The 15,664-nt window shown below is 44.6% G+C and overlaps 1 long non-coding RNA gene across 1 annotated transcript in view; it reads right to left on the bottom strand.

Annotated features, from left to right (window-relative positions):
- The window catches only part of LOC103348789 (uncharacterized), a 38,422-nt gene that overhangs the window by 22,026 nt on the left and 732 nt on the right, over nucleotides 1-15,664 (bottom strand). The window lies entirely within an intron of this gene.

Below are 15,664 nucleotides of genomic sequence, written 5' to 3' on the forward strand. Positions count from 1 at the left end.
CCGATGACGTGCTAGCACAAGTACGTGCATCTCCTTGACTGTGGTCCTTCTTCATCTGCATGAGCGGCTTGGGCCAGCCAGAAGTTCTGAGAGGGTAACTCCTGCAGGACGAGCCCTCACTCAGTGAAGGACCACATTGTATTGTTAGGTGGCAACTCCCAGTTATAGTCTCTATATTATAATTGTCTCAGAAAATGTAGCCACTGAGCATTTGAAATGTAGCTAGTCTAAATGAATATGCCTTGTAAGTATAAAGCACGCACTGAACTTCAAAGGCTGTATAATAAAATAGTAAACTATCTCATGAATATTTTTACTGATTACATGTTGAAATTCTATTTGGACTTACTATTAAATAAAATGTATCAAAATCAACTTCTTTTAAATATTTATTTATTTATTTGAAAGGCAGAGTGATAGAAAGAGGGAGAGAGGGAAAGATCTTCCATCCCCAGGTTCACTCTGCAAAACTTCAATGGCTGGGTCTGGGTAAGGCCAAAGCCAGGAGCCTAGAACTCCATGCAGGTCTTCCACGTTAGTGCAGGGGCCCAAGGGCTTGGCTGCTTTCCCAGGTGCTTTAGCAGGGAATTGGATTGGAAGCAGAGCACCGGTGCTCTGAATAGGAATGGCAGCATCACAGTAGGCAGCTTAACCCACCATGCCACAGAAGTTTGGCCCCAGTTTTTTTTAATTACTAAAAAATTTAAAATTAAAGATGTGCTTGCATTGCATCTTTGCTGGTCAAAACCATACATGGTTGGTTAAAGGATCCCCAGCTGTAATTGCCCACGGTCATAGCTTGATCATTAACACATTCTTTATTGAGTTTCCTCCCTTCTCTGTCTCATTTCTCCACTGCCTCATGGCGCTGGGATCACATAAATTATATGTAGTCAGACTTGTCTCATGGTTCTAATTTGGAGGAATCCAAGCTAATACAGCAATGATTACAAAAGATTCCTTCTGAAAGTAAAAACTGAAGTGGAGGAGTGAAAAATGACACTTTTCGGCCGGCACCATGGCTCACTAGGCTAATCCTCTGCCTGCGGTGCCAGCACCCCAGGTTCTAGTCCTGGTTGGGGCACAGGATTCTGTCCCTGTTGTTCCTATTTCAGTCCAGATCTCTACTGTGGCCCGGGAGGGCAGTGGAGGATGGCCCAAGTGCTTGGGGTCCCTGCACCGGCATGGGAGACCAGGAGGAAGTACCTGGCTCCTGGCTTCGGATCAGCGCAGTGCCAGCCGTAGCAGCCATTAGAGGAGTGAACCATCGGAAGGAAGACCTTTCTCTCTGATTCTCTCTCACTGTCTATAACTCTCTCTCTGTCTCTCTCTCTCACTGTATAACTCTGGCAAAAAAAAAAAAAGACACTTTTCTTGCTACTAGGAGAGTAAAGAACCAGTTGGAAACTTCCCCCTGGTGTACAGAATCTATCTGAAACTATGAAATCATCTTTGAATTTAAAATGCAAACTAAATAGGGAAATCCCATGACTCCTTTCAGATTATTTTAATTTTGATTTCTTTTTCACGTAACCTAAGATTGTCTCAAAATCATTTTAAGATAAATACATGAGTGATACATTTCCTCAATTATGAATGTCTATAAGTGACTTTTTAATCATTATTTAATAATACAACTTGAAATGATACAAACTGACATTTTTCTTGGAAAATCTTACAACCCAAATTTACTGTCATTTCATATTTTGTTCTACAAAGAAGAAACAGCTTTGGTATTGTATTTTGTAGGCAAACTGGTTTTTGGATTCTGTATTTATAGAATTTTTCTCTTTTTTATTGTACTACCACAGAAAGATATTTGGTCTTTGTTTCCAGCTGCTGGCACAGAGCTCCTAAAACCCTTGGAATATCTGGGATGACAAGCATCTTCAGAGAGGGAAGAGAGCTGGAGATTTAGTTAATCCCAAATAGTCAGTGACATAATCAATTGTGCCTTTATAATGAAATTTCTAAGAAAATTCCTAAAGGAGATTTGTAGAGCTTCTGGGTCGGTGAAACACGTTGAAGTGCAAGAAGGGTGGTGCGCTCAGAGAAGGTGTGGAAGATCTCCACCCCATCCCCATACCGCTTCCATGTGTTCCAGAGTTGTAGCCTTTGTGATAAACTGGTAATTGTACTGCATTTTCCTGAGTTCTGTTGTCGTGGGCTTACGTATCTTAATTTATATTACGAGTTCTCGCCGCCGCAGAGATAAGAACTCAAAGCCGAGGCGTAAGTAAGGTGCACAATGGGTGCAGGATTTAGTGTAAAGTGAGGGAGTAAACATACATTCATGCCTGAGTGTGGGCAGCCCACGTGAACAGATACTTGCCATGGGTGGGCCAGAGAGTTGACTACAAGGGAGGAACATGGGAGGCAGTCAGAGAAGGACTGACAACAATGGTAGGGAGCCAGAAAACCAGAAAAAGGGGGCAGCTACTGCCCCTGAGTCGCCGTGAGTTGTCCTCGTAAATGATCAGACCTGGGGAAGCGGGAATGGTCATGGGCTCTGGGAGGAAGTGAATGAGCCAGAACTCAGACCCCTGCATGAGGACTTCTTGATGTTGATGCCAGCCTGGGTCAGTGACGCTGAGGTGTAAAGGAAAAGGAAGCTCTCTGATTTAAGCCACTGTATGTTTCAGATCTCTCTGTTATAATGGTTTCACCTATGCCCTACACTTATAAATGCAAAGAGGGACCATACTATAAAGAAACATGTAAAAATATGCAGAATTAAAATTTGAAATTCATCACTAACTAAAACTCCCTTTCTCTTTCTTATACTTCACATGGTATTTTGTCTCTTTCTTGTGTATCTATTTTTCCTTCTGCTAGAGATTGGCTTTTAATTTTGTTTATGTAACCTGTAAAAGCTGACCATTCCACAATTTCCACGTTCTTCTGTGATCAGCTAGTTTTCTCTCCAGCCCAAACGCAAGATGCCAGGAGACAAAGTGTGACTGTTTCAGTCTGCATCAGGTGTCTACCTCCATCTAAAACTAGGGTGCCAACTGCAGAATCATGCAGTTTAAACACAGTTGTTGGAGAGCATGAAAAACATAGTTATTACAGAAACCAGGTCACTGCAACCTCAATCACTTCAAAAGGTGTGAAACATGCCTTCCTACATTTTCCCTCTTTGATCATTTGCTACAAGAGGTATCATACCCAAGTCACAGGCTTTCCTCATCAGTCACTATTACCATGGTGCAGGCATACAAGCACTGAGGTTTGGAAATTGTTGTGATTGTTCCCCTAACAACTTTCAGCTTCTGGCCACATAGCAAGCATCCGCCCTAAGTATCTTTACATTATTATATGTTAATGTAGTTTTGGGGTAGATTTTCCAGTTCCGGAGGCCCATTTAAATTACAATGCCATATAAACAGTAAATGTTTAATATAAGCATATTCTAAATACTGTAAAGGACACAGTTGTTCAAAAATTTTTCATTGCATATCCAAAATTAAAATAAGCGAGTTAGTTTCCTATTCTTTTTTTTAAAAAAAATATTTATTTATTTGAAAGAGTTACAGAGAGAGGTAAAGACAGAGAGAGATCTTCCATTCACTGGTTCACTCCCCAGATGGCCTCAACGGCCGGGGCTGAGCCGATCCAAAGTCAGGAGCCAGGAGCTTCTTCCGGGTCTCCCAGGGGCCCAAGGACTTGGGCCATCTTCCACTGCTTTCCCAGGTTATAGCAGAGAGCTGAATCGAAAGGGGAGCAGCCAGGATGCCCATATGGGATGCCGGCACCTCAGGCCAGGCCTTTAACCCACTGCACCACAGCGTGGGCCCCATTTCCTATTCTTCTATGTGTTAAATATTGCAACACCAATCAATAGAAGCAGTCCTTTATTCTCAGCTTCAGAATCTATTCCTTACCTTTCTCTTCAGGGATACTGTTCTTGTGTTCTGGGATACCGGGATTTAACAGGCTCAGATGCTCCTCACTCTCAATGAAAGTTATAGAAGAAAGGCTGCCTCTTCCTTATGCACCAAAATAAACTCATTTTTAATTTCATCTTCCTTGAACTGTTTGAAGTACACTCATATATTGTCTCATATACACTTCAGTAAAGTTTTTTAAATACCACAGCTGTGCTTTGGGAAAATAAGGGTTAGGAATCAGACCAATCTTTAGGGCATAACTAAAGTGGGAAGAAAATAGCAACAAGTGTTTATAAAATGGCTGTAGTTGATGAGCAGAAAAGCCTGGAGCAGTATATGTTTGTGGGAAAAAAAAAAAAAAGTGAGCAGAAACCAGCTCAAAACAATATGCTAATGGAGTGGGTATTGTAAGGCAGAAGGTCCAGAGGTCATTTAGGGCACCTGCATCTCATATGGGAGGGCCTGGTTTGGATCATGACTACTCCGCTTCCAATCTGGCTTCCTGCTAATGCACCTGGGGAGGCAGCAGATGACGGCTCAAGTGCTTCAGTCTCTGCCACCCAGGTGGAAGATTTGGATGGAGTTTCTGGCTCCTGATTTCAGCTTGGCACAGCTCTGGCTGTTGTGGGCATTTGCGGAGTGAACCACAGGATGGAAGATCTATCTATGTCTGTCAGTCTCTCTCTCTTTCTGGCTCTGTAACTCTAGCTTTCAAATTAGTATTGTTTAAAAAATAATGATATGGGGGCCAGTGCTGTGCTATAGTAAGTTAAGCCTCTGCCTGTGGTGCCGGCATCACATAAGGGTGCCGGTTTGAGTCCCAGCTGCTCCACTTCTGATCCAGCTTCTTGCTAACTGCCTGTTAAAGCAGAAAAATGGCCCAAGTGCTTGGGCCCCTGCACCTGCATGGGAGACCTGGAAGAAGCTCATGGCTCCTGGTTTCGGACGAGCCCAACTCTGGCTGTTGCCACCATTTGGGGAGTAGACCAGCAGATGGAAGAACTCTCTCTCTCTCTCTCTTTCTCTCTCTCTCTCTGTTTCTCCTTCTCTCTTTCTGTAACTCTGCCTCCTAAATAAATAAATGAAACATGATATTTCATGTTTATTGAGTAATATTTTTGAAATAACATGTTTCAGGGCAGGCACTGTGGTGAAGCGGGTAAAGCTGCTGCCTGTAGTGCCGGCAACCCATATGGATAGCTCTCTGCTATAGCCTGGGATAGCAGTGGAAGATGGCCCCTGCACCAGCATGGGAGACCCGGAAGAAGCTCCTGGCTCCTGGCTTTGGACTGGCACTGCTTCAGCCATTGCAGCCAACTGGGGAGTGAACCATCGGATGGAAGACCCCCCCCCATCTTTCTCTGACTCTCCTTCTTCTCTCTGCGTAACTCTGACTTTCAAGTAAATAAATAAATCTTTATATAAAAAAAGAACATGTTCCAAACATTTTTCTATATTATCTCATTTGGTTCTGATAGTAGCCTTACTATTCCTGCTTAATGGGTAGGAAAATTCAGCTACAAAGATGTGAAATGGTTTGATTAATATCACTATGTAAGTGGCAGAGCCAAGTTATAAATTCTGACAGTTGTGTTTCAGGGTCAGGGTCCTTAACCACTGTCACAGCCTATCTCTTGGGACAGGTTTCTGGGACAAGTATGGTAGTCTTCCTTTATCTGCTCTTTCACCTTCTGTCAACCACACCACAAAATTGTGGAGTGGGAAATCCCAGAAATAAACAATTCATACATTTCAAATTGGCTGCCATCTTGAGGACAAGGATAAAATCGAGCACTATTTCCCACCATTGCACCCAGGACATGAACCATCTCTGCCCAGCACATCATGCCCTGTAGACAACCCTCCTTCTGATCACTTAGCCACTGCTGCAGTGTCAGACTGTCACAGTACCACAATGCTGGGTTTGAATTATAACTTATTTCACTAGATGACAGCCAAGCACAAAAGTTACGAGGCTAGCAATTTGGATATGCCAAAGAAAAGCCATACATTGCTTCCTTTAAGTGACAAGCTGAAAGTTTTTCACAGATATGTATGTGTGGGAACAAACGGTGCATCGGCAGGGGAGGCAGTATCATCTGTGATTTCAGGCACATGGTCTTACCCCTCTTCCTGTTGGGAGGTCTTAGAATGTATTCCCCATGGATACAGGGTGGGGAGTGGCGCTACTGCACCCACTTCATATGAATTTCCAGAAGTCAGTAGGGAAACCTGATTTAAACAAACAAACATATTTCAACCAAGGTCACTCAAATCATGAAAGCTCTCAACTAGTCACAAAACTTGAAAGTTCAGATCAATTTTCTAAACCTCATATTCTTCCTGGTGCCACTCACTCTGACCTGTACTTGGGATAATTCCTACTTGCATATCAAAAACAAAATGAGAAATACACTTTATTTGTTTGTAACCTGAAATTTTCCAATTTTCCATCGATTTTTAGGTCAGCATTTTCCCAGCACAGATTTGATTATATGAGAGAATATTTGCAGTATTTTAATATAATATTGACTAATTTGCTGACTACTGATACATGACTTTAAACATACTACCAAATGATATTAAATTTTAACTCAAACTAAACCTAACCAAGCAGCAAAACCCACATTATTGCTTTTCCAGGGCATTTTTCATTTTGACTTAATCCAAGGATTACTGAACACAAGCTGCAGGAGTGAATGAGATTCCAGAGAGCTTCTCTCTGTGAGAGTCTGGCCACTGTTCTTCACAGGACTGCTTATTTTCACCAAGTCGCTTATTCAACAGTTAAAAAACAGAGGCTTTTTAAATGTATTGTTCCTGATTTAGCAGGAGAAAGTTCAGCATTCATTCAACAGCCCCTTCAAGGGACTTCTTCTTTCCCTATGCTTTTCTCCAAGTATTGATCTCCACCCCAAACTTTCTGTTTTCACAAGGGTCTAGACTTTGGGAAGCAAAACCAGGAAGATGGGAGCTGCAGGCCCTCAGCTGATTCTGCCACAGCTTTCTCATGAAAAATGAGCAGAGGAAACCAGTTGCTTGTATGGGGGGAAAAAAGCCATCCCTAGAAGGAAAAAATGGTAAATATTTCAAAACTATTTTGCTCAGTATGTTACCTACAGTATCTTAATTCATCCTTCAACAACTCTAACATTTATTATATTAATGTCATAAATATTATTTTTAGAAGTATTTATTTTTATTTCTATGAAAGAAACAAACACATACACACACACACACACACACACACACGGAGGGATCTTCCACCCACTGGTTCACTTCCTAAATGCTGAAAACAGCCAGAGCTAGGCCAAGTCAAATCCAGAAACTGGGAACTCAGTTTGGGTTTCCCACATGTGTTGCAGGAAACTAACAGCTTGAGCCACCACCTACTGCTCCCAGGGAGTGTATTAGCAAGAAGCTAGAAACAGAAGTGGAGCTAGGACTCAAACATAGGTACCGTGATAAGGAATGTGAGTGTCCTAAGCAGCGTCTTAATGGCTGTACCAAATGCCCACCTCCCAGTGCTATTTTTTATCCTCCTGGTAGAGTTCAGGCAATAGAAGTCTGGTAGGTTGGGTTACCCAACATCATGAGATGATCCCCCGACAGCCATGCTCTTGACTCATTCCGGTTCTCAGCCTACCACTCTCTCAAGCATTGGCTGACCCTCATGAATGGAACTTGGCAAAAATGATTGGCTGTCACTTTTAAGATGAGGCTGTGAACTCTTGCATTCTTTCTTGCTTGTTCACTCTAATGGAAGCCAGTTATTTCCATGCTAATGACCAAAAGCTGAGGTCTCTGCTGAAGAGCCAAGGGGGACTTGAGGCCTGCCAATGAGCACAAGAGTGAGCTTGGAAGCTGCTTTGTCTCTCTGGTCTGCCAAAACAAAAATACCATCTATTGAGTGGCTTATCAACAACATATATTTATTTCTCACAATCCCAGAGGTTGCTTTGGGGTCTGGGGTGGCCCATTCCTCATAGATGGCGCCTCCTAGCTGTGTCCTCTCTTGGTGCAGGGGCAAACAATCTGCCCCGGGGCCTGTTTCATAAGTGCATTCACTCCATTCTAGAGAATTCTGCCCTCAAGACCTAATCACCTCCCCAAAGGCTCCACTTTGCGATGCCATCTCTTTGGAGGTTAGGATTTCAACACATGGATTTTGAGGAGACAGAATTCAGACCATAGCAGAAGCAATCATCTTCTAGTAAAGTCTTGAGGTGATCGAATCCTCACATGACACTTCCATTTGTGATCTTGTGAGAGACCAGGGGCTGGAGAGGCCAGCTAAGCTGTACCTGGATTCCTGATGCACAGAAACTGTGGGAAAATAAATGCTGCTTCTGTGTGTTATGTAGCGGTAACTAACGCGGCTGGTAAACGTGACTGGAGTAATATGGCCATGGACATCGTGTTTTAACCACTGTACTCTACTGCTCTCTATGACTCCAGATCAGTTCTCGGAGCTTCTCCCACAGAGGCCAGACGTAGTCTGCTCCCTGCTGCTTCCTGAGAGTCCAGGTAGCCGTCAGCTTCTAGCACACAGCAAACACTATGATAAACTCTATCTTGTGGACTAAAGAAAGATTCCTGCTGTCTTCTTGCTCGCACCACAAATTCATCATTGTGGAATTACACTTCGGAAATAGCAATTCTTAATACCATTCCATTGATTTCCACTTCCTTCTCTTTTTTCACTGCTTTTTTGTATCTGATGATTTTCTCTACCCTTCACTCCATTTTCTTCTTCCTCTCTCCTTTCTTTATCCTGTAAACTGTTTGCTCCTGCCTTTGCTTGCACTCACAGAGGAAGGCACCAGTTACTTGCTGGAAACAGTAACATTTGTCTGAAAGGAACAGCTTTTTGGAAACAGCACCAGAAAGAAAAACACAGGTTGGGGTAAGTTTGGGGAGTGGTGTGAGAGAACTGTTTTCAGTGTTTTTTTTTTTTTTCCTCATCCACTTCCTTATATGAAAACATTCCCTGTGGCAGTAAAAAGTTGTTGGCTACACCAATTAAAGTGTTTTTCTAGAAACTGTCAGAAATAGCACCAAGAGTACTTTTAAGTTATTACTTGTAGATTACATAAGCAGTAGAGACTCATTAAAACACTCAATGTATGATTTGAATTGAGTCACACAACAGTGAGTCAAAACAGCTTTTCAATGTCACTACCATGATCATCTAAGATATAGGCACCAGCAAAAAAAAAAAAAATCTTAAAGAAATTGTGGGGAGCAACCCGGACTAGACTAAGTTACTGGAATTAAGACTTATTCTATGCATCTGCTCTCCCACAATATGGCGCTGGGAGAGAAGAAAACAGCTTCTACACAGCTGCCTCCAGTTCAGCCAATAAACTGTAGGACTTGCTCCTGATTGGAGGAGAGCAGCGTACTCGGCGTGTGGGCAGCCGAGTTGGGATTGGCAGAGGAGGACTATAAAGGAGGAGAGAGACGGCATGCACCAGGAACATCTAAGGGGAACATCTAAGGGGAACACCTGTGCAGCCCCCGAGAGAGCCGGCCGGCAGTGTGCCGCTCCCCTGCGGAAGTGGGGAATGTGGCCAGGGGGAACTGCCCTTCCACGGAGGTGGAAGGGACAGTAGCCAACCCGGGAGGAACCAGCAGCAAACCCGGGGAGGGCCGAGCAGACAAAAGAACAGCGCAGGGTCCTGTGTCGTTCCTCCACGAAGAGGGGGAGCGACATAATGGTGCCGTGACTCGGATAGGAAACCTAGGACGGATAGGAAACTTAGGAGGGAAGAAACGGGAAGAAGTGGAAAATATCGGAGAGAGACTAGCAAACAGCCTAGGGAAAAGCCGGACGAAAAAGGTGCCGGAAGAAGCTATTGAAAGCCTAGGCATAGACTCGGATACGGACTACGGGGGGAAGCTGGGAGAAATCTCTAAGGTTGAAAGCGAAAGTGAAAGCTAGAACAAACAGACTCGGATGCGGACTGTGGGGAGAGGCCAGGAGAAATGAGGGAGGAGTATTGTTGGAGGAAAGCTTGGGGAAACATACCGGGTAGAGAAAAATGTTAGGGAAATTGAAGCCGCGGGGGGCAGGCCAAGGCGGAGACGAAAGCCACTTTGGGATTCTCAAGTTAGCCCGGGAATAGGGGGCGAAAAGTTAAAACCAGAAGCGGAAACGTAAGCCCGGTTGGGATCCGTCTGATTAGCCCGGGGAGCAAAGGACGGGAAGCCAAATCGTGGGGCGGAGACGTGAGCTGGGTTGAATTCGCCAGGTTAGCCCGGGGAACTTGGATTGAATGCTAGTGGCGGAGACGCAAGCTACGCTGTGTGACTCGCAGAAGCCGCCGCGTGCAGAGAGAGCACGGGGCGTGAATAGATAGGGAACGCGGGGCTGGCGCGAGGCCGTGGTGCGGACGCGAAGGGGCGTGGAGACCGCGGAGTGTGCGCGCGAAGCCGAGCCGCGCAGAGCCGGGAAGCCGCGCAGATGAGAGAGGCGCGGGCTGAAGCGGCTCAGCCGGGAAGCCGCCGAGAAGCAGCCTCGGGGCGGGCGCCGGGAGGCCGCAGGGATAAGAGAAACAGAAGTTTAGAAGTAAAATGAGAGAAATAGGAATGTTGGCAGACAGAAGTAAAATGGGAGAAATAGGAATGCCCGGAGATAGAGAAATAGAGAAATAGAAAGGCCTCCCCACAATACTGCAATGAGAAGGCTTGGATTCGGTCTGCCTGATTAGTGAGGCGATGAGCACCTGCGGGCGGCTAGCAGCTTATGCGCCGCAGGTCACCGAAGACAGGCACGTTATCAACACCAATAAGTCACCCCACAACATGGCAATGAGAGAGCTTGGATTCGGTCTGCCTGATTAAGGCGGTAAGCACCAGCAGGCGGCTCGACCAGAGTATGAGCCGCAGGTCACCGAAGACAGGCACCCATCAGCGCCTAAAAACCTCCTCACAACATGGCGAAGAGAGGACCCGGATTCGGTTTGCCTGATTGATAGGACTCGTAAGAACCTGTGGCAACTCTAGCAAGTAGAGCAGAGTGTGTGCCGCGGGACACCAAAGACAGGCGCATATCAATGCCAAAAAATAAAAAGAAAGGGGGATCTGTGGGGAGCAACCCGGACTAGACTAAGTTACTGGAATTAAGACTTATTCTATGCATCTGCTCTCCCACAATATGGCGCTGGGAGAGAAGAAAACAGCTTCTACACAGCTGCCTCCAGTTCAGCCAATAAACTGTAGGACTTGCTCCTGATTGGAGGAGAGCAGCGTACTCGGCGTGTGGGCAGCCGAGTTGGAATTGGCAGAGGAGGACTATAAAGGAGGAGAGAGACGGCATGCACCAGGAACATCTAAGGGGAACATCTAAGGGGAACACCTGTGCAGCCCCCGAGAGAGCCGGCCGGCAGTGTGCCGCTCCCCTGCGGAAGTGGGGAATGTGGCCAGGGGGAACTGCCCTTCCACGGAGGTGGAAGGGACAGTAGCCAACCCGGGAGGAACCAGCAGCAAACCTGGGGAGGGCCGAGCAGACAAAAGAACAGCGCAGGGTCCTGTGTCGTTCCTCCACGAAGAGGGGGAGCGACAGAAATGAGTTAAAGAATATCTTTTGTTCCTTCTAGAAATCTATACTCCTAACTTTAAAAATGTTGGCTATCATTACTTTGCATTTGGATTCACTGTGATTTTAAGCATAGCTAAAATAGGGCCTGTCACTTTACAAATTGGATATTGGAAACAGGTAATTCTGTATTTACTTTAAACTTATCTTTTCTCCCTCAAGAGCCCATGTACTATGGGCTGTGTGGAGCAGGGAGATCCTAAGCAATTTAGCTAAAGCAAAATGCATGAATTTATGTACCACCTTTCCAAATTTCTCTTGGCAATTCAGAGGGCACACAAGATGGGACAGTTCTTCCTAGAGCTCGGAAGACACTTGCCATCCCCCACCCCTCTAACTTCTTCCTCTGCAAAATGCCAGTAGCAGCCTCCGGGCATTGGAACAGCCTGAGCTACCCTTACACATTTCTTTTTTTTTTTTTTTAACTTTTATTTAATGAATATAAATTTCCTAAGTACAGTTTATGGATTACAATGGCTTCCCCCCCATAACGTCCCTCCCACCCGCAACCCTCCCCTTTCCCACTCCCTCTCCCCTTCCATTCACATCAAGATTCATTTTCGATTCTCTTTATATACAGAAGATCAGTTTAGCATACATTACCTTACACATTTCTAAACGCCTTGTGTAGTAGCACTTCCCTCTCCCAAACAAAAATACTTAGTACTGCTCAGGTTTTTTTTTTTTTTTTTTTAAAGATTTATTTATTTATTTGAAAGTCAGAGTTAAAGAGAGAGAGAGAGAGTTCTTCCATCCACTGGTTCACTCCCCAAATGGTTGCAACGGACAGAGCTGGGCTTATCTGAAGCCTGGAGCCAGGAGCTTCTTCCAGTTTTCCCACAAAGGTGCAGTGGCCCAAGGACTTGGGCCATCTTCTACTGCTTTCCCAGGCTGTAGTAGAGAGCTGGATTGGAAGTGGAGCAGCCAGGTCTTGAATCGGTGCCCATATGGGATGCAGTGCTTCAGGCTAGGGCGTTAACCTGCTGAGCCACAGCGCCGGCCCCCTGCTCAGGTATTTAGATAAACTTTCTAGCATGTCTGTTCCAGCCATCCCCTCACCTCCTCCCCAATGTACCATCTGTGTTTTTTAGGAAATGGGATTATTGAAGATCTGTAGATCAGTGCAGTGTTCCCAGGTTCTCTGATCTCCAAGGCACTGGTCATTACTCTAAGCTGGTTAGACTTCACAACTAATGTCAGCAGCTAATACCACCCAGGAGCTGACCTCCACACACAAAAGCCTTTGCTGACACATGCTTAAATGAGAATTTTTCTCGAATGTGACACTTCATATATGACCTTACCACACAACTGATTGGATCAATTATATCTGGAAGAAAATATTCTTATTGCTCTTATGCAAAACTTATTGTGCTATAAAAGTAAGGAGACTTGGTAAAAATAGTTGCTTCTCAATTTTTAGCTCTCAGTGAGAATCAGATCCCAAAAGCAGAGTCTACTAAACTGAGGATTTGGAACAGGTGCAGAAAAAAAAAAAAAAAGAAAGAAAGGGATATCTCATGTATCTGCAAATAATTTTTTAAAAGAACATTAAAATAATATCAAAATATTTAAATAACTGCTTTAAAATTCCCTTATTAGTTTCTTAAAGTCCCTTTTAATTAATTCTTATTCCATTAGACCTAGATCAGGAAGATGGATTTGCCTAACAGAGATCTTAAAAAAGTTTATGGCAAATGAAAAAAATTTATGCATGGATTTCAAAGATTTCTGCACCAAAACTGACTTCTCTTTTAATTCCTTTTTCCAGGAATCTTTCCAAGTTCTCTTGGACGTCTGCTTCTGAGCAGAAAAGAGTTCTGGAAATCCTGGATTGGGCCACTGTTACAGCTTGAAAATCTTCTAAGCAACTTCATCTTGAAAGATGTTCCCAAGAGCCTATTCTTACTTCAGAGTCCTTGGAACAGTTTTCCAGGGGCTATGAGTGTCTTATTTTGGAGACACAAAGATTAATCTGTTGCCTAAACTAGGATTTTCAGATCATCTTAGAGAAAAGCAGAAACCTATTTGAAAAATGAATCTGAGTAGCTGTGATCCATTTACAGAAGTATCAATAACATCAGAACAAAGGAGAGTAAAATTCTTTTTTAGCTATGTCATAAGAGATTGACCAATGCTTCCCATGAAGTAACAATCTATTATTATGGACAATGAAGTTGTGGTAAATCTCTAGCCTCTTTCATTAAGTTCTGTGATCTCTGAAATTAACTTAACCTAAGAAAGGCAGAACATCACTCTGATTCAACAATTCTTCCTATGCAATTCTTACAGTATTGTTGAGCTAATTATGTGGTACATACTGAGTAATACTAATTATTTCTAGCATCTCTCTATTACTGGTACCCATTGTGGTAGACACAGAACTGGACCCTTAAGATATTCGGATATAGGATGCCAGCTTTCTTTCAGGTCAGCCGCAGAGCCCAGGTCCTGCTTTTTTTGAGGTGGCCCCGGCCACAACCAAACAAGACTATGGTTTAACTTTCTTCTAATGCAAGACTCTTCTAGGCCGGTGCCGTGGCTCAGTAGGCTAATCCTCCGCCTGCGGCGCCGGCACTCAGGGTTCTAGTCCCTGTTGGGGTGCTGGTTCTGTCGTGGTTGCTCCTCTTCCAGTCCAGCTCTCTGCTGTGGCCCGGAAAGGCAGTGGAGGATGGCCCAAGTGCTTGGGCCCTGCACCCACACGGAAGACCAGGAGGAAGCACCTGGCTCCTGGCTTCGGATTGGCGTAGTGCGTGTCGACCATAGCGGCCATTTGGGGGGTGAACCAACGGAAGGAAGACCTTTCTACTCTCTGTCTCTCTCTTTCACTGTCTAACTCTGCCTTGTCAAAAGAAAAAAAAAAAGACTCTTTTAATAGGCGAGCCTTGCTCTGGACCTCTCTGTTGAGTTTTTGGATATTTTGTCAGATTCACCTGGTGGTCAAGGGTTGACTTTCCTACTCAATCATGTTCCCTGCCTTTTGCTTTCATAGGTGTTAATCTCCAGTAAACCACCTATATTCTTCTCTATCTCTGTCTGCTTCTGAAGAGACTCAACCAACATATTGGTAGCAGGAATGATACAGAAAAGCATCAGGTAACGTGAGATTTTGGAGATGGAGCCCTGAAGGGCAAAGATCCCACCTCAGGTGGTATAAGGAGCACAATTATGCCTGGCACAACATAGTTGACTAATTACTAACTATTTTCATAAGTAGAAAATAATTCTAGATGAGGGAGAGTTTAGTGACTTTGAGCAGTCTCTTGGCATATAGCCTTATGCTCTCGGAAAGGATCCAAAGGCACAGTATGTTTGCTCTGAGGGTGACACGACACATCTGGAGAAAGTGATAGCTCATGCTGAGCAAAACTGAAACGCTTAAGTTTTTATAGATGACCACAGTTACAGGGAATAAGCCCAGGAAAGTGGATATGTGGGAATGGGCAGAAGACCAGAAAAGCTACCAGAAAATTATTTTCCAGAGAGATTCCAGAGGACACATCACTTTCCAAGACCATCAGGAAAGTGTTGGTGAGCACAGCACTACCATCACCAACATGTCCAGTCTTGGCTCTTCACAAGTCAGGGCTGACTTTGGGAGAGGCTGTCACAGAACTGAATCCTTAGCAACAATGAGAATGCAGGGGCCCTGCAGCAAGAGAATATGAGGCAACACTTCATCCCCAAAGCTTGGGGTTCACAGTCATCCTAGTGGCTGGACTTCACAGAGCAGCAACCACGAGGACATATGAAGATGGTGAATAGAATAGGGTGTCTCTTAAGACAGAAATATCTGTGCATCCAATGAAGTGGTTCCTTAATTACACATAATTAGAATGAAGAATGGATGAGGGGCCGGCGCTGTGGCGCAGTGGGTTAACGGTCTGGCCTGAAGCGCCGGCATCCCATATGGGTGCCAGTTCAATACCTGGCTGTTCCACTTCTGATCCAGCTCTCTGCTATGGCCTGGGAAAGCAGTAGAAGATGGTCCGAGTCCTTGGGCCCCTGCACCCACGTGGGAGACCTGGAAGAAGCTCCTGGCTCTTGGCTTTGGATCGACGCAGCTCCAGCCATTGCAGCCAATTGGGGAATGAACCATCAGATGGAAGACCTCTCTCTCGCTCTGTCTCTGCCTCTCCTCTCTCTGTGTAATTCTGATTTTCAAAAAAATAAA

The sequence above is a fragment of the Oryctolagus cuniculus genome, chromosome 3 (assembly GCF_051225735.1).
Source record: "Oryctolagus cuniculus isolate XC-2025 breed Fujian yellow rabbit chromosome 3, ASM5122573v1, whole genome shotgun sequence".
NCBI classification, from domain to species: Eukaryota; Metazoa; Chordata; class Mammalia; order Lagomorpha; family Leporidae; genus Oryctolagus; species Oryctolagus cuniculus.